The following is a 19173-nucleotide window of genomic DNA, read 5'->3' on the forward strand; positions in this document are numbered from 1 at the left end:
GCGGGGCGCGCGAAGTTGGCTAGGCGGGCGGCGGGGACCCGTGGGGCGCCCGCTGCAGCCGGACGGGCCAGACCCGGCCGGGCCAGGGCTCCGCGCCCGCCTTTCCCGAAGCTGTTCTTTGGAAGGAGGCCCAGCACAGCGTCCCGAACTTGTCCCGAAGGCTGCCACCGGGCCCCAGCTCCCGGAGCCGAGCAGGCCTTAGGGAGACGCGGCACGGGGTCGGCCAATGCACGGAACCATTCATTGGCTCTCATCTGGGCAAGGCTGTCACCGTTGGCATTTGAAAAGGAAAGTGCTAAAGCGAGGATCCGAGGGGACCGGAGCTAAATAGCCTTTGAGAAGCTCCCGTAAGCTGGAGGGGCAGAAGGGGCGAAGTTGGAGTGGCTTCTCTGATGACTGAGAGGCTGGGGTATCGGTAAACAGAGAGAGAGAGAGAGAGAGAGAGAGAGAGAGAGAACGAGAGAGAACGAGAACGTGCAGGTCTACAGCGTTCCCCTGGGGTTGTGCTCTTGGGGTTTTGTTTGTGTAACTTCGAAGGTGGGAACGTGAATCTCTGGGGCAAGTGGGAAAGAACTGTGGGGAGGGCCAGGAAGCCGGGAAGAATACGTGTGCGTTTAGGAAGGACTTCTTGATTTTCATGTGCTCAGTGTTTTTGAGTTTCCAGGTGACAGGACAGCTCTGAGGGGTGAGAGGCAGGTGGACCCGGTAGGACTTTCCGGGCCTGGAGATGGGTTTGTTTAGTATTTAGAGGCCCCGACTGGCACAGGCAGAGTCTTTGAAAACAAGAGTTGTGTTCCTCCAGGGATGTGGCACTTAGAGCTAAGAATACCCAAACCACACACCAGCAATTCCAAAAAGGCACTTGCTGGGTGTGGTGGGGTGTTCTGCAGCTCCCCCATCCCTTCCCTGCAGGCTCAGTTGCGTTCAAGTAAGTTTCTGATCCAGAGTTACCTCCTTGAGTAGACAGAGTCAAAAAAGTATTTTGGCTTCAGACTCTCGTCTCATTGCCAGATGTCCAGTACCCAACATAGATTCATCACAAGTTCTTTGTTACCCTGAACTTCGCAAGTATAAAGCATTTAATGATTGTAGTTTTTAAAATCATGAATGTGTAAACATTTCTGATTTATTCCATGACTGGCAGCTCATCGCTGTGATGTTCTTTTAATCCCTCTGGTTACAGCTAATAAATCATCACCATTTTTTTCAAGGACAGCATGGATAGTATTAAAACAGTCTTGTTGGCACAGGTGGGGGCCAAGATGCCTGCCTGTACATCTGGGCGACCTGTTTTCTGAATGGTACTTGAAGTGAATCTGAGGCAAGGGATTGGTCATTTAGAAGTGTGTAACAGGTTTTCCAGAAACATTTCTGAGGTCTTATAATTGGCACTTTTTAATGGTCTCATAATTGGCACCCAGAATGGCAATCTCGAAGCATCTCAGTGTCAGTGGGACAGAGGTGGGTGGAAACAGCAATGGGCTTATAATTTTCTTGCCAGATTAGTTTTTCAAGTTAATTGATGCAAAGAAATAAAAACAAAAGACATCAGAGTTGCCTCTTTGCCTTTTTGGTGACATGCCTGTTCCTATGAGAATTATTACTTGGAAATTGGCCCTTCAGGAGGCTAACAGCTATCTATACCTGTGAGGCCTGAGAATAGAGCCTGCAGACGTTACTCCCTTTATCCTCCCTTAGGATATCCCAGACAAGCACCATTAGGGGAGCCCTCACTCAGGAGAAACTGCTCAAGTCACAGGCGTTAGCTTTACTAGGGCAGGGGAGACTGATAGAGGCCAGGATGGTCAGTCTGTTGAGCACAAGGGAGGAAAGGTGTGTGGGGAAACACCTTAGTGTGGGGGCGAGGACCCCGCTCAGCCGCTGACTGGTCAGCCAGCTTGTGATAAGGAGGAAGTATGAGCCCTGTTCCTTTTCGTCTTCTAAATGAGCCCAGAGATTTTACCTTCTTTGGTTTACCTTTTTCAACTGTTTGGGTTCCCCTTTTTGTGCAGCAACTGTCTGTAGTTTCCATAGCCTGAGGATGAATAAATTTTAGTTGTGAAAAGTTTGGTTGATTTCCCATGCACGCGCACGCAGTGCATTTAAGAAAACAAGGCAAGAAGTGATCCCGATGATCTTAGTGTGCCAAAGGCTCCAGGGGGTCTGGGTTCAAATTTCAGCAGTCACTGATACGCTTAATGAATTGAGGATTTATCTCTCCACGTCTTTCAAACTGCAACTGAAGACCCTTGTGTGCTAGATAATTGCAGCCCAGTACTTTGTGGCCTCTGAACAACGACAGGCTAACCTGGCACCAAAAGCTCCTATAGATTGAGAGTTTGGCTTTTTTCCTTCCAAGCTCTAAATCCCCTGGCTGTCTGCAAAGGGAATAGTGTGGGGAGGGAGGAAGGGAGAAAACAGCAATATTTCCTACCGAGAAAAATCCGTTCACTTTAACATAATGTAACTTCTTGAGGCTTCCATATTTCAATTTGGCAAACAGTGATGGTACATCTGACACCTGGCTGGGAGCTCCCTTGTCCCAAGAGAGAAAGTTCCCTTGGTCGAAGAGTGCTTCTTCCTTAATTTTTTTTTTTTTTTAAACCAGGGATTGAACTCAGGCCCTTGCACTTGCCAGGGAAGCACTTATTCCACTGAGCCATCTCCCCAGCTCCCCTTAATTTTTGTTTACAAGCATATACTACTAATTATGGAAATATTTTTAAACGAACCCACAGTTCCATACTATAACATTGCTGTTCACCCACATGCATATATGCTTTTTACATAGTTGTGTTCCAAGTATGGATTCTTGTCATGAGGCAGCCCTGAGGTATCTACATTTTTACCCAAGACTCCCAGAGAACTTACATAGTCATCAGCTTTGCTGTTGGTAGGAGCAAGCCAAATCCTAAGTGTACTCCCACATGGAACCCTAACATGCAATATTTCCATAATTTATGAGCATGAGTCAAATATTTAGGATTGGGGAGTTGGATAAGAGAGGGTGTTTGTTTTTAATCTAGAAGTCTCTGTTTACAAAGAGCCTTCCTAAGGGAGACTTTTGCCTCATTGGAGACCTGAGTACTGCTCAGGGAGAGAAGAGGGGGATGGAATGAAGGAAGGATAGTTCAAGGTCTCTATAGCAAGTGGTGCTCCCCGTAGGAGCAGGTTGGATCTCCAGCTGTGCCTCTTAGCTCCGCTCATAACCACTGCACTCTTCGGCTCCCACCTCTCCACTGCCTGCCCCTCTCTCATCTCACTCCTCAGTTCCTTGCCACAGTTAGACTCCGACCCCAGGCTTGCCCAGCCTTTCCTGCTCTTCCTTTTGTTTTCCTACCATCTGCACCACCATTTTCCTTCCTGTTATCACTGTGCTTGTTAGTGCCCTTGACAATTTCTGGTGACACATGGTTGGGCCATTACTGTCCACCTATCCCCACCCCTCCATTGTCTCTCAGTCCCATCAGGTCACCACTCAATTTTAAAATCCAAATTTCAGGGCCTGTGAGATAGCTTAGTGGACTAAAGCGCCTGCTTATGCAAGCTTAAGGAAGTACAGGGAGCATGGTTCAATCCCTGGCCCCACTTGCCCTGCCAGCCCTGCCCCCAGGGTGCACTGAGCCAGCATAGTGCATATAGTGGCATATACCTGTAATCCAAACCTTGGGGAGGTTGAAAACAGGAAGATCACTGTGAGTCCAACCTGCATAGTGAAATCCTGTAACAACCAAATACATTAAAATAAATAAATAAATACATACATACATAAATTACAATCAAGACTTCATGGTAATCCTGCCTCATTAGGAGTCTTCTCCTTCAGTGACCCTGTGGCCCCAAGTCTTCTCCCTAGAGTAAGTACTATCCTCATAATAAGGCCCACCTTATTATATATGAGGCTTATAATATGTTTTTAATGAAAAGTTGGTGCATATTGATGAAAATGTACTGCTAGGTACAAAGATAATAGTTTTGTAAAATCTAACTATATCTTTTTTTTTTAAATTCGTGTGTGTGTGTGTGTGTGTGTGTGTGTGTCCAGCTCAGCCCACCAGGGGGCAGGGCTGGCTGGCATGTGGTGCTGGGGGATTGAACCATGGTCCCTGTGTTTTGCTAAGCTTGTTCTAAGTAGGTGGTTTAGACCACTGAGCCATCTCACCAGCCTGCTCTAAGTAGGTGCTTTAGACCACTGAGCGATCTCACCAGCCCCAATCTAACCATATCTTTAGCTCATTGTTCATCTCAGTGCTTAGCAAGGAGCCAGATAACTAAACATTTAAGAAGGACTGTCATTGTAGGAAAATTGTTTTCTTACCCACAAAATGGATTAATAAAGAATTACTATAGTTTATAGCAGTGCAACTTATAGAAGGCAGATACTTCAGAGCTATTTATTTTGTTGTTCCAAAGGTGAAACAATTCTCTTTCTCCTCAGTCCCAGAACAGGCTTCCTGGAACCCATAACCCATGAGGTCTTGTCAACATTCATATCATCTGAGTGTAGCAGTGAAGAAGTAAAAGAGGTAGGTGAGGTTTTCTGCTGCCAGTCTGATATCTCTGGCCTATTGAGTCTGCTGGGTTTTCATGTTTTGTATTATGACTTGATTATCCTTTAATATTGGAAGAGTCTAGCTGTGAGTGAAATCTGGGATAAACTTCAGGTTGTTTCTAGCAGCAGCTCATGTATTCTTTTAGTTAAAGCCTGTGGTGGCCCCCTAAACCCCACTTTCCCAGAGGCCAACTGTAGGACACAGTAGATATACATCACTGACTATGAGATATTCAGTCTAAGCTCACTATGGGAAAGCCCTGCGTAGGCTTGGGTAAAGAAAGCCAAGTATGTCCCCATCACTGGTATTACTGCGAGTGCCTTGTGGTCTGATGTGCCAAGCATTGTTTATCTCACAAAACCAGAAGGATTCCACTTCTTTCCATCTTTTGAAATAAAGCTAGGAAATAATTTCTCTTTTGCTAATGGTGAATTTGGCTTTATGTTCAAAGAAACCTTTGATGTTCAAGACAGGATTATTGAGTAGTAAGAAATCACAGCAGAAAGATTATAGCCAGTAATACACAGTCACCTTAATTTGGTTGCCAGGAAAAATGTTGAGACAGTCTCAACTAGTTCTGGTTAGTAACAAGAAAGTGTTACTATGGGCAAGGTAAATAGAGTTGAAGAAAAATAACCCAAAAGGAACTGTGCAGCGAAAGTATAGTAAAGGAACACTACTCTTCTCCAAAATGAGTTTGGACAATGTTGGGCAAGATGGTGTAGAGGAAGTGCGTGTAAGCTGAAGCCTTCACCCTTTCAGCAGGCCGTTGTTGAATCCATGTTGTGTACCTGGCAACATGCGCTGGCAGGGATCAGTGCTGGAGCCCGCAGCCTTCAAAATTCCATTGCTACTTGGAAGGGATCTACAGAGCAGGATAACACCAACTCTAGGTTTAAAGCACTTCAAGTGGTCAGTGAAGAAATGCTTCCTGAAGAGATAAAATTTCAGGCTGAGTCTTTTTTTTTTTTAAATTTTATTTATTTATGAGTGTGTGTGTGTGTGTATGTGTGTGTGTGTGTGTGTGTGTGTGTGTGTGTGGCCAGCTCAGTCCACTGGGGGGCTGGGCTGGCTGGCATGTGGTGCTGGGGGATCAAACCACGGTCCCTGTGCTTTGCCAAGCTTGTTCCAAGTAGGTGCTTTAGACCACTGAGCCATCTCACCAGCCCCTCAGGCTGAGTCTTAAAACTGAAGGTGTGACCTACAATACTGAATGTTTTTACCTTTGCCTATATAAGTTATCTATTTTCTTCCCCCACATTCGTATTTCCTCAGTGGACGATGGGGCTAAGTAGGCTGGAGACATGACAGTTCAAGGCTAGTAGTTTTATTTTTAATGTTAGCAAACTTATGATATACATTCTCTGCATTGAATGCAGAATCTCAGAAGTCTGGGTCTTGGGTATGTTTCCAAAACCAATTACTGAATATCTGTGGGGAGTAAAAGAGAAATAGGTGGTTTTCTTTTCTTTCTCACCTATGTCAGATTTGAGCGGCAAGTTCAAGGAACACATGCCTGAATTTAGCATTTTGCTTTTCAGTCCCATTTGCCCTGTGTTCTGCTGTTTGCTTGAAATCATTCCCAGAGTATCAGGAGTGAGGAAATTTATTTTAGGGAAGTGAAAGTCACTGGGCTTTTCCAATTGTCCAGATGCCTTCCAGGCTGCTGAGAACTAAACATCACACAAGGTGGGAGCTGTGGGGAGGGTGGGAGAACATGTGGCCCTGGCGGGGCTGAGCCCCCACCAGACGGGGTTGCAGTTGAGCCGTGGAAGCAAGGCCTCCCCCACTTTTCCTGGCCCTACCAGTATTCTTCTAGATTAGTCTAAGCCAAGTGCCTTTAATAGTCGGTACTTACCTAATATTACAATCCTAGCAGGTTTATTAGGTATGGGTCACAGTTGATTGAAGAGGAAAATTGGGAGGTTCAGGGTTTTATTGGTTTTTCTATGAAAGCAGAGGCTGCATTTGATTATTTCGCAAATCATCTCTCCCACTTGAGTGTCTCTCTGTTTTCTGTCTCTCGACGCTGCTACCTCACAGTGGGGTTGCAGTAGCCCTTCCCTCTTCCATAGCGCTGCCCAAATGAGGCGGATTTATTAATGCCCTCAGTCAGCACAGGGCCTTCTTTTGCAAGAGAGACCACATGAAGTCATGGAAATTCGCAGCTGTTTACCTCTGTCATTATGAATGGATGTTTTGTAGTGAGCAAATTGTATAAGAACCTGCTATATTGCAGCCAAGAGTTGAATTCGCATGGGCCTTCCAATGTGCAGGCCTCTGAATCAATCACCTGCAACCCTTCTTTGAGGCCTTTGGTGGTCTGCCATCTGGGAAGGCCAAGTCTGCTCCAGGTGACAGCCCCGCAGTCAGGTCCTTTCCCTCCATCGGCTTCTGTTGCAGAGATGGAGCTGCGGAGTTCAGCCTGGAGTTAGCCTGTTAGCCCGCCTGGCCTGTGGCAGTTTGCCAGCAAGTTCCAGTGGGTGGTCTGTGACAATGAAAGAAGGGGGGTAGAGGAGCTTAGCACTCCTTCCCAAAAGGGCAGCAACAAGGTAGCTTTCTATAGGTGGGGTTCACATTAGCAGCCAGTCTCCCTGCTCCTGACACACTGTACACATCTTGAGTGTGGGTTTAAAGAACGGAACAGATTGCTTGGAGGTGATGTATTGTGATGGAGTCCGTTGTTGTTTCCCTGTCTTTGCAAAAGAAGCCTTGTTTTTAGGGGGCAGCCCCCATTCCAAAGCACACATGCTCCACAGGTACCAAACCTCCTGTGAGAGGAAAACATGTATCCTCACTTAGAAGCAGACCTCATGGTACAGCCACTAATCTCATCCTCAGGGAATCGGCTGTGGACAGGGGCACAGCCTGAGGTCAGCTGGCCTCAGTGCCAAGGCAGCAGCCCGCCTGCCTCCACTTCCTTCCAGTGATAGCCAGAGTGGCCGCTGTTATTCAGTGCTCACCTACTGTGTGCTGGGTCCTGTTCTGAGCACTACAGGCACTGCCCCGTAACTCCCTGGGCCTTGTTGTGAGGGTGGGCAGACATTTTCATCCTGTTTGGCAGATAAGGGAGTGGAGCTTAAATCACTGCAGTGACTTGTTCTGGCCTCACAGCTGGTAAGGGGCAAAGCCAAGATTTTGCTGCCGGTCGGCTGACTCCAGCACTCAGGTTTGCAAGGAGTGGCACCAGATAAGCTCTTCCCCAAAGCGGAGCCTCCTCAGCTCAGAAGAACTGTTTCTTTTGCAGCTGACCACACGTGGGGACCTTTATGCAACTTACAGTAAAAGATGTGAATATAAAACTGGGACCACAGCTGAAAGATTTCAAACAGGAAGGCAACAACAGCCCAGAAAAGCCAGGTTTTGTGGCACAGTCAGAGTCAGTCTTCATAGGTAGCGGTGAGAGCTACCTCCTTCTCAGGTTTCAGCTCAGAACATGTCTCTTGACAATTTTTCCTTCCCCTGGGACATTGTCTGAATTAGCTGTCCTGACTCTCTGCTCCCACTGTGGCTGCCAGATGAATCCATTCTCATCTAGAAGCTTTGCAAGTCTGATCAAGCAGGGTCCTCTTTGCCTTCAGTGTGTTTGTGTGTGTGTGTGGGGGGGGTTAGGCTCAGCCAATACTTCTGCTGGCCAGAAGTGGCAGCTTATACAGAAAAATACCCCGGGGAAGGAAGTAGCAGCTTTGACAGACAGGTAACTGACAGGAGATGCTACCTTCCAGGCAAATACTCACAGTGCAGCCAGCAGAAAGAATTCGACAGGCAGTTACCTGCAGAAGCGTGAATGCTCTGCTCCCTTCTGGCTTAGGAGAGGGTAGAGGTTTGGCTTCAGAGGACAAGCAGTTACCCTGGTTCTTTGTCTTCATTTGCGAACATGGAAGGACTGAAGCAGGAAGACGCTCTACATACATATGGGGAGACACAGGGTACCTGGGTTTAAAACAACAGTGTGACCAGGGCCATGGGGAGAAGTGACAGAAACTCTTATATGTCTTTATTCCCATCCTTGCAAGCTGCCTCCTCAGAGTACCATCAGAATGCAGTGAAACAACACAAGGGGACACTTGATTGAAGAGTGTTCCTGCTTCCCTCAAAAGCCCAAGGTTTGTAGCGTCTGAGCTCATCTTTACTGAATTAAGAGATAAATTCCGGGGAACTAGCCAGAGGTCAGAGTCTGGGTACAAGGATGCATTTGCCTCCGTGCATAGGTTTTCATTCTGCAAGTACAAGAGCTGAGATAAGAGGCCAGCTGGTCGGATTGTCAGAATCTCTCCTGGGTCCCTCAGGACCAGCTTTCTTTCTTTCCATCATGGGAAAATGGTGGAGCAGGATCCAGCAGGAGGTAGTGAGAGGAAAAAAAGTCCTTGCACTTACAATTCCGTATATGATTAGGTTTCTAAATTTCTTTGTAAAAATATGTAAATGCTTTTTCTACTTTTATATAATTATTTTTCCTTCATATTCTGTAAGGACTTAAAGTTCAACATATCAATATCTGATGGAAAATACCTGTTCCAGGATATGCCAAAATGTTTGCTATTTCGACAGATAGGGTAAACCGAACTGCATATATTGCAGGTTAATAATTAGCTTCTCTTCTGGAGGGTTAACAACCTAAGTTAGCAGATCAAAATTTGGAGAAAAGGAAGGGGTGCAGGGTTAGCCAACATTTTGGCCCTGGCCTTTCAAGATCAATGAAGACTCAGGGCATAGGAGAACCTGTACTGTAACAGCATGTAACTCAGTTGAGCCCCAAATTTTCTGATCAAGAAGATTATGGAGCCACAGAGAAATGTGTTCGATGATCTAAAGTGAGCCTGGGGAGAGTCACATGGAGAGAAAAGACATTTTCTCAAGCTTTCATAGAGAGCAAATTGGTCAAGCAATGGCTGTGACTCATCCTCAGGTCAGACACTGACAAAAGGATGTACAAAAGGTGGTACAGGGCTATAGGATAAATCCTGAGAGTACTTGGCTGACCTTATCAGATACAAAAGTTACATTTCTGGGTATATAGGTCTTGCTATATCTTGGTCTTAACCTTCCAGCAGAAAAGTATAAAAATGTATATAAAGTAAATCCATATTAATACAATGAGCTGTACAAGTCAATAACTTCTGAGGATAACCCATTAATATTAATGTGTGTGTGTGTGTGTGTGTGTGTGTGGCCAGCTCAGCCCACCAGGGGGCTGGGCTGCCTTGCATGTGGTGCTGGGGGATTGAACCGTGGTCCCTGTGCTTTGCTAAGCTTGTTCTAAGTAGGTGCTTTAGACCACTAAGCCATCTCACCAGCCCCGATAACCCACTAATATTATAGACTGCTAGACAGTGTTAGATTGTTTAGTTGAATTCAAACGCTTATAGTATTTAGATGCCAATAGAATATTCATCTCTGACAGGACAAATAAATAAATAAATAAATAAAAATGTTTAAAAAAAGATACAAGGGAAAGATCATTTTGTATTTATATATACAAAATAGGATAAATTTACAGCTACTTTTGCTTAACTCAGTGAGAAGAAAGAGGTATACTAACAGTGTTTGGACAGGGGGCCAGGGAGATGGCTCGGTGGAATTAGCGCTTCCCTGACAAGTGCAAGATCCTGAGTTCAATCCCTGGTTCCTCAAAAAACAAAAAACCAAAAAAAAAAAAAACCAGTGTTTGGACAGAATATCCTGTCTGCTTCTTGTACTATGGATTACCACTAAGAAGATAACAATGTACAGTGTATTGACTATCAAAATGGTTCTATGAATCAGCTGTGAAACTGTCTCATTCATTTTTATTTCTCAATTTAAAAAAACAAAACAAATTCTAAGAAAAAAAAAAGTCCTTGCAACAGAATTCTGGGTAACACCTTTCCTTGAGACAGAAAGGAACAGAAATGGCCCAGAGAGACCCCATTTAAGAGGACAGAGGCCTGGAGTGACTCTTATTAGTCCTGAAAGCTTACAGAAGGGCATAGTGTCTCTGGAGCCGTTCATAGGATGAGATTCTGTGGCATTGTGGTTAAAGGGAGGCTTTGGAAGGAAGCAGTGTGGGATTCAATCCTGTCTTTGCCAGTGGCTAGGTGAGGACCTGAGGTGAGTTATTTAAACTCTGAGAGCCAGGTTTAGAGGAACAGAATGGAAGCAAGGTTCTGGTAGGAACAGAGGAACAACAGGTGGGAGGCACTGCAGATGGGGTTCCCACAGACTCAGTCTACAAACAGAAAGGAATGATGGGGGAGAAAAGATGGGCAGTCACCAGGAAAGGTGCATAACCCCACCTGCAGCCCTCCTTTCTGCTGCTTCCCTGGCTCCACATAGCTGATCCTATCGGGTATACCAAAAAACTGAGGGTCATCTTTGGTTCTACTCTTGTCCTTATGCTTCATTTTTATTTCTCTTTTAAAGTGCTGGTGATTATGCCTGGCAAGTACCCTGCCACTGAGCTACATCCCCAGCCTCAGACTCCACTTTAAACCGGTCAGTAACCCTGGCTTTGCTTTCCCATGTTTGTAGGGTCTTGTGACATTTTACCAATGAGTTGCCTATTAATCTATCTGACCTGGCCCGTGAAAGTCACTTCTCGGTTCAATGTTTTATCTTGAGAAAAATCTAAACATCTTTTGGTGCCCTGAGCCCAACCCTTCCCACTCTGACCTCACTTCCACCTGCTTGTCCCCTCTCCACACAGCAGCCTCCTGGTGGCTCCCAACTGGCTAAGCAATCTCTCTCCTCAGGCGCTTTGCCCCTGCTGTTTTCTCTGCCCAGAAGTTCTCCTGAGAGACCTGCACACCCCTCCCTTTCAATTTTAACTCCTTCCTCTGGCCACCTTGTATTAACTACCGCTTCCACCATCATCCTCTCTCCTGTCACCCTGTCACTCACTGCATATACTTACTTATTTGTTCATTTGCCTATCTGTCACCTGCTTGCCCTCTATTCTAGTCTGCAGGATTCTCCTGAATCTCAAGAATGTAGTAGACATTTGAAACAAAATGTAGCACAGTCAGACCTCAGTATCCACACTTGTGGTTTTGATCAACCATGGATTAAAAATTGTGTGTGTGTGTGTGTGTTAAACATGTAAAACATCTCTGTCACGATCCCCCAGATAACACAGTATGGTAACAATTTCATAGTACTTACACTGGAGTAGGTATTACATAGAGGTGACTTGAGGCATGCAGGATGTCCTCTCTGTCCCTTTCTCATCACAATTAGAAGAGTTTATTGAGCATCTGTTTTGCTTTATGCCCCGCGCTGTGCATGGCCTGGCCAGGAGGTGCAGAGCCCTGCTCTTCTCATCTCCCCAAGAGTTCAGACCCACGGTGTTCATCTGGAGTTTCTTACTTGTTCCTGAGCCATCCACGTTGCTGCAGCCCTCCTCTGGTGACCTGAGTTGAATTGGAGATCTGTCAAATCTGGAGGGCAGAGAGGAAACTACTCAAACACCTCCGTTCCCCTCAGGAGAGGGCTAGGTCTCTGCTGTTGGAAAGAAGAATATGTTTATGGTTTGGGTGTCCACTTAAAGGGGGAGAGATCTGACCTCCAATTACATCTCAGTATTTCTTGCTTAATTCTACTTTTAGAAGCAGAGGAAAAAAATTCAAAGGGATGAAGATCCCAGGAGGTCTTATGCTAACTACAAAAGTAGAAAAATTTGCTTGAGAAATTGCACAACCAGATCCTGAAACCCAGGATGTGACCAAAGTGGTAAAGGACCTTCTCATCCATCTTTTTCTAATTTTTTTTTATTTTATTATTATTATTTTTTTTTGGCAGAAGTGGGGATTGAACTCAGGCTCTTGTGCTTGCCAGACAAGCACTTGTTCTACTGAGCCATCTCCCTGGACCCCTTCTCTTCCATCTTAAAAATTATTATTTTTTTTAAAATGTTTTATTTATTTATTTATTTATTTATTTATTTATTTATTTATTTATTTATTTATGGTCAGCTCAGCCCACCCTGGGGGCGGGGCTGGCATGGCATGTGGTGCTGGGGATCGAACCGAGGTCCCTGCATGCTTGCCTAAGCTTGCCTAAGCAGGCGCTTTAGACCACTGAGCTATCTCGCCAGCCCTTAAAAATTATTATTACTCTAAATCGGTGAGAAGCAGTCTCAGGCTTACAGAAAAATTAAATGAAATGTGGACAGTGTTGCCATACCAAGGTTCTTCTATTACTTAACCCCTACCAATTTTCCCTTTAATTAACATCTTCTGTTGATGTGGTACATTTACTTCAATTGAGAGACAATATTGACACATTATTATTAATTATACCTCATAGTTTACATTAGAGATCCTTCTTCCTGTGGTACATTTTATGGGTTTTGACCAGTGTATGATGGCATTTATCTACCATTATAGAATCATACAGAGTAATACCTTCACTGTCTTAGAAATCCCCTGTGCTTCTCCTATTCATCTCTCCTTTGCCCACTCCCCACCCCCAGTAACCACTGAGCTACTCTGCCTATAATTTGGTCTTTTGCAAAATGTCAGATAGTTTGAATGGTGAGATATATTGCTTTTTCAGACTGGTTGGTCTTTTTCACTTGGCAACTTCTTTTTTAAACATGACTTTCTCTCCTTTCCTGTCCCCTGTGTACATATCCAGGTAGAGCTCTGGGGCCTGGAAAAGGAGGAGCTCAAAGCCATGTGCTGAGCCTCCCCGGAGCAGAGCTCTGTGGGTGTGCAGTGCAGCCCTTTCCCCATCCTCCCCTGAATGTGCAGGGCCCTTGTGCCATTGGAGTTTAAGCCAGGCTAGGAAACTGTTAGGAGCTGTCTGTATTTAGGGTCCACATCTGAAAGTATCAGCTATGCAGACCTTCGCCTCTCATTCTTAAACAGAGCGACAGGAGGTGCACATGGGGCCACCTGCCTTCTTCCTCTACAGTTTGTTTCGCTTCCTTTGGAGCTGTGGGCAAGTGTGAGGAAGTTTGTGTCCTTTGGGCAGGCAGTGCTCCCGCGCCATTCCCTCACATCCCGCGATGGACATGGGTTTCTCAGCTTCTGTGATCATGGTTTTTCACCCTGCCCAGGATACAGGGGTGTCTGTACTGAGCCCTGAGAGGGATGGAGCTTTGTGCTTATTGAAAAGGAAGATCAATTGAACACAGAAAGGTTGAGGACATTTTCCCGACTGAAAAGTACCCTTACTTCTTGCATCAGTCTTGAAAACTGGGATTCCTTGGAAAATGAGGGGCAGGACCCTGAGTCTGCAGCTCCTCAGTCACTGTAAATGCTGAGGCTCTCTGGGGGACAGGTGACAATGACAACTTGATAATGGGATCAGAGGAGGGGGTCTCCCCCAGCCCCACTCCAGGGCTTGACCTCATTTAGGAAAAAGGGCATGTGGTTGGTGGCGTGAGGGGGAGTGTAGGTCACCTGAACATGCTGGGAAGTTCTGGGGGCTGAAGGAAGGGGCATATTAGGAACCTAGCTTCCACTCCTATTGGAAACAAAGAGGAGCTGAGGCTCCCATGGAATGACATAGCCAAGGATGTGAGAATTCAAGGAAAGGAAGAACAGGACTCCTCAGATGCCTTGGAAGGTCAGCTTTTGCACTACGGACGTCCCCTGCTGAAGATGAGAATCCATATCACCTTCTCTTGGGATTTCCCCACACCAAGCCCACTTTGCAGCTTGTAGCAGGACCACAAGCTCAGCGAGGTCTCTGGACTGCCACTCAGTGCATGATAGCACTCTCTCCCATGGAGGTCCAGCTACTAATGCTTAGCCCTGGTTTTTCCTAAGACTGTGAGCACTGATGCAATGTAGGGCTTAAAGTCTTTAAACTTCAGAGGACAGAAATCTGCAGGCAAGCTGCACTTCTTGCTTTTATTGCTTATTTCAGCTTCAGGCTGGCGCCTTCTGACTCCTGGCTTCCTGAGTCTATCTCCAGAGGCTGGGAGGCAGTCACAGTGATGACTGGCCATCTGGAAGCTTTGACCCTGGTCTTAGTTTTTCTGGAAGACAGAGAAGAGAGAATTGCTGAACCATGTGTATACGGAACCCAGGTTCTATCTACCCTTCACCCATCAGTCACCTGCCCATTCTCTGCCCTTCCCTTGGGTCCCCAAGAGGGACAGTAGAGTCCTGAGAATGTATCCCAGACTGGCATCTTTAGGTACCTTCTGGGGAGTATATGTCTATGAGCCAAGGCCACATTTTCTGAGCCAAAATACAATTATATTATCCCACAAGGTGTTTTTTTTTTCCTGATGTTGGGAGAACAAAATCTGAAAATGTTGACTTTTATAAAAATCTTCTGGTACATTAAAATAAATAAGCACCTTTAGCACCAAGGTCCAGCAGGACCATTATGGCATCTCTTGGGTCTTTTGCTATTGCCAGAGGCTCAGGAAGGCACAGTGTGAGCCACAATCTATGTGGGGGGTTTCAGTGTGCGTTGGTGGAAGGAAGTGTCTGGTATGGTCTGGGTCTGCTCCAGAACTATCTTTCCAGAGCAATCTGTAGAAATAGGGCCAAGCTCTCAATTTTATACTCCTTTACTTCTCTCCAGAAAGAGCCAGCCAACAGGGAGGCTCCTTAATAGAAGTTCTACATGCTTTGAAAGTCAGAAAGTAGAAATAAATTGTGTCCAGTTGAGAGAAAAAATTAGGCAAGCAGAACTAATTTTTCCCATGCACAACATTAACCAAAGTACTAGGAATAACACCCCTGGTCTGGACAGGAAAGGTAATAAGACCTTGCTTTTTACATCTCAGCCAAGATGAGGCATGTTTTCCTGCTCTGGGCCAGAAGCTTTGGACCTGGCTCTCTTGTGTACATAATGCCACTCACTAACTCATGATGTCCACTGCAGCCTGCCTCCCTGCAGTCACTTGAGGTTGAATGTTGGGACTGTGGCTGCTTATTCAGTGTCTTGCAGTAAGTCCTGCGTGAGCACAGCCCATTCTTATGCACAGGGACAAAGATGTTTGTAGCCATCAAAGAGTGGCCTCTTGGTTGGTCTATTTATTGAGCACAGACTCTTACCCACATGACACAAAGTAAGAGATCCTTTGCTAAATTCCACTTTATTTCCTTAGAAGAGTGCTTAGCTAAGAATAGGTGCATCTTCTTTTCACTGATGAAGTACCTGAGGTAACCAACTTGAAGGAGGAGAGATTTATTTTGGCTTCTGGTTTCAGAAGTTGCAGTCCACGGTGGTCCTGTCACTGGGCCTTCAGTGATGCAGAACACCATGGTAGGAAGCACACAGCGGAGTAAAGCTCCGTACCTCACGGTGACTAGAAGCAAACAGAAAACAGAAGCAGCCAGGGTCCCAATAGTCACCTCGATGTCATGCCCCAGTGATCTAGGCTCCTTCTAGTAGGTCCCACTTCCTGAGGATTCCACCATATCTCAGTAGCACCGCAGGCCAGCAGCCAACCCTTGACCATATGGGCCTTTGGGGGACGTTTTCGACTCAAACCATAACAGGTAGCTCAATGGTCATATCTTCATCATCACCACCACCGTCATCCTCATTGTCATCATATCATCATGATATGATACGAGATGGGTTCATGTCCAGAGATGAACTGCAGATTTACAGTTCTTGCCACAAGCCCATACTGTTGGAGAATTTGCCTGTTAAAGAGTTTTTTCAACTGAAAAATGAAACTTAATCAAACTATAAAATTTTACCCAGGAAAGCAAACAGCCAACAGGATGAAGAGATAACCTACTGAGTGTGAGAAAATATATGCTAGCTGCTCATCAAACAGGTTAATATGCAGAATATGCATAGGACTCAAAGAACATAACAGTAAAAATGTTCCAATTTAAAAATGAACAACTTGGCCCTACCCTTCTAAGGTCAATTAAGACTCAGGACATATGAGAACTTGTACTGTAACGTCATGTACCTCGGTAGTGTCCCAGATTTTCTGATCAAGAAGGTTATGGGGCCAAAGAGGAAATTGATCGATGATGTGGAGTGTGCCTAAGGAGAGTCACATGAGGAGAAGACACTCTCTCAGGCTTTCACAGAGAGCACATTGGCCAAGCAATGGCCGTGACTCATCAACATGGCTGCACTGACAAAGGTTCTACAGTCTGAGCTACAGGATCTCAGGATAAATCCTGAGGGCATTTCACTGACCTTCTCAAACCAAAAAGCTACAACTCTTGTTGCATAGGTTCTGCTTTACCTTGGTCTTAACCATCCAGTAGAAAAGTATGAAGATGAAATATAGGAAGTAAAGCCATGTTGTTATGTTGAGCTGTGGGGGACTCACGTCAATAATTTCTGACATTGCCAATTAAACAGAAGACCCAATGCTATTATGGGCTTCTGTACTCTTTTAGAATATTTTGCTGAGTTTACACACCTATAATATTCAACAACGGAACTTAAAAAAAAATTGGGGTATAACTATGAATGTCCATTTTGTATCTGTGTATTCAAAGTGGTTGGGATAGATATATAGTTGCATTCTCTTAATGAATAGAATGATTTTTTCTAATGGTGTTTGTAAGTAGGATCACAAGTCTGCATCTTGTACAGCAATTAACCACTAAGAAGAATATATGCAGTGTATTATTTGTTGAAACTGTACTTTCAATTTGATTTGAAACTGTCTCATTGCTATATGTTTATCAATAAAACTTTGAAAAAAAAATAAAAAATAAAAATGAACAACTGACCCCTGGGCCTGCCACCCTGGCCCCGCTCCTGGAACGTGCTGAGATGGCAGTTGAGACTGGGCGTGGAGGTATGTGCCTGTAATCCCAGCTCTTGGGAGGCCATAAACAGGCAGATCACTATGAGTCTGATCTAGCAGTGAGACCCTGAACACCCTGTAGACCTTTCCCTAAAAATACAGAAAGAAAAAAAAATGAACTGATCTGAGTAGTCACTACTCAAAAAAAGAAATACAAATGGCCAATCAATATAATTAAACATGTTCAATATCTTTAGTTATCAGGGAAATGAAAATCAGATCTACACAGTGAGATTCCATATAACCCTGTTATAATTGCTATAATAAAATAAAAAATAATAAATATTGGCAAGAATGTGGAAAAAAGTGGAACTCTAATGTTAACAGGAATGTAAATTAGTACAGCTACTAAAACAGTATGCCTATTCTTTAATAATCTAGAAATGTAACTACAATATTGTACAGATATACCATTCCTAGATACATATTCAAAGGAAATGATGTCAGTATACAAAAAAGATACTTTCAGCCCATGTTTATTGTGTTACCATTAACAAGGACCAAGATATAGAATCATCTTAGGTGTTCAGCAGCAGATAAATGGATAAAGTATGACATAAATACACAATAGACTATTATTCAACCACAAAGAAGAGTGAAATCCTGTCAGGATTTCATGGAAATGAATGCAGCTAGAGGGCATCTATTACTTAAGCAAAATAAACCAGACACAAAAATGCGAATCACATGTTCTGCCTCGTGTGTGTGTGTGTGTGTGTGTGTGTGTGTGTGTGTGTAGGGAGAGTCAACCTAAACTTAGAATAATGATTATTAGGTACAAGAAAAAGTGCACAGGAGATGAGGGTGGCAGAAAAGTGGTTCGATATGACTAATGTGTATATGGAAATATCACACTGAACTCCATTAACATACACAATAAAATAAAAACTAGTTTTGTCAACTAATGTCTCAGAGTTTCATAAGCAGTGGAGGCCCAGGGAAGTCAAAACTGGTTGATTTTCCTGGTAGTCTTTCACCTAGACCTTAAGGGCTCTAATTTGATTGCATCTGTAGTCAGGGAAGAGTCAGCCAGAGGTAGGTATGTGTAATTTGTGAGATGTGCCCAGGATCCTGAGAAAGGTATTTGCTAGTCAGAGGAGCCTCCAAAAGGAAGCAGAGAGCATGGAGGAAGCCAGCTGCTAGGTTGCTGGAGCTCAGAGTGGGAGGGACATGACTTCTCCAGCTATGGCCAATAGATGCTGGCTCAGTGCTGGCACAGCCTCTTTGGCCTGACACATCCAGAAGGTCAAAGAAAGGGTGCCCTGGGCACTTGCTGAGACCAACTGACCTCACAACGCTGTTTACCTTAATGGAGAGAATACTGGTGTGAGGATTCCTGGGTGCGGGTGCAGGATGCAGAAGGCTGCAGGTGTTCTTTTTCTAGTTATCCTGTTGATTACACAAAGAAATTTTCTTATTTTATAATTTAAAAACTCATACATAAAATAATAAACCTTGGTATCATGAGCCTCACGTATATGTAGGGAAATTTTATATAATATATAATATATATTATATGCATAATATATTATATATATTCTTTTCCCCTCTGAAGGTTTGATAATTGTAGTCAGTGAAACAAACTGACAGCTGAAAAGATAGCTCAGCAGCATAAGCACCTACCTGGCAAACACAAGGTCATGAGTTTGATCCCCAGTCAAAAAAAGAAAAAAGAAAAAAGAAACAAAGAAACAAACTGACAATAGACAAGATGAAAAAGAGTGCATACATTTTATTACATGCCTTAAAGCACAGGAGGACGAGACTCTGGGACAAGATACTGACCCTTAAAAGACCTTAACTGGGGCTGGGGAGATGGCTCAGTGGAATAAGCACTTCCCTGGCAAGTGCAAGGACCTGAGTTCAATCCTCGGTTCCACCAAAAAAAAA

At 44.6% G+C, this 19173-nt stretch overlaps 1 protein-coding gene across 1 annotated transcript in view; it reads left to right on the forward strand.

Moving 5' to 3' along the window:
* Boc (BOC cell adhesion associated, oncogene regulated) overlaps window positions 1-19173 on the forward strand; it is an 82986-nt gene that overhangs the window by 649 nt on the left and 63164 nt on the right. The window contains exon 2 of the mRNA XM_004633352.2: window positions 4439-4526. The gene's annotated coding sequence lies outside the window, so the exon portion shown is untranslated. The remainder of the gene's footprint in view (window positions 1-4438; window positions 4527-19173) is intronic.

Source organism: Octodon degus, unplaced genomic scaffold (genome assembly GCF_000260255.1).
Source record: "Octodon degus isolate 3935 unplaced genomic scaffold, OctDeg1.0 scaffold00053, whole genome shotgun sequence".
NCBI classification, from domain to species: Eukaryota; Metazoa; Chordata; class Mammalia; order Rodentia; family Octodontidae; genus Octodon; species Octodon degus.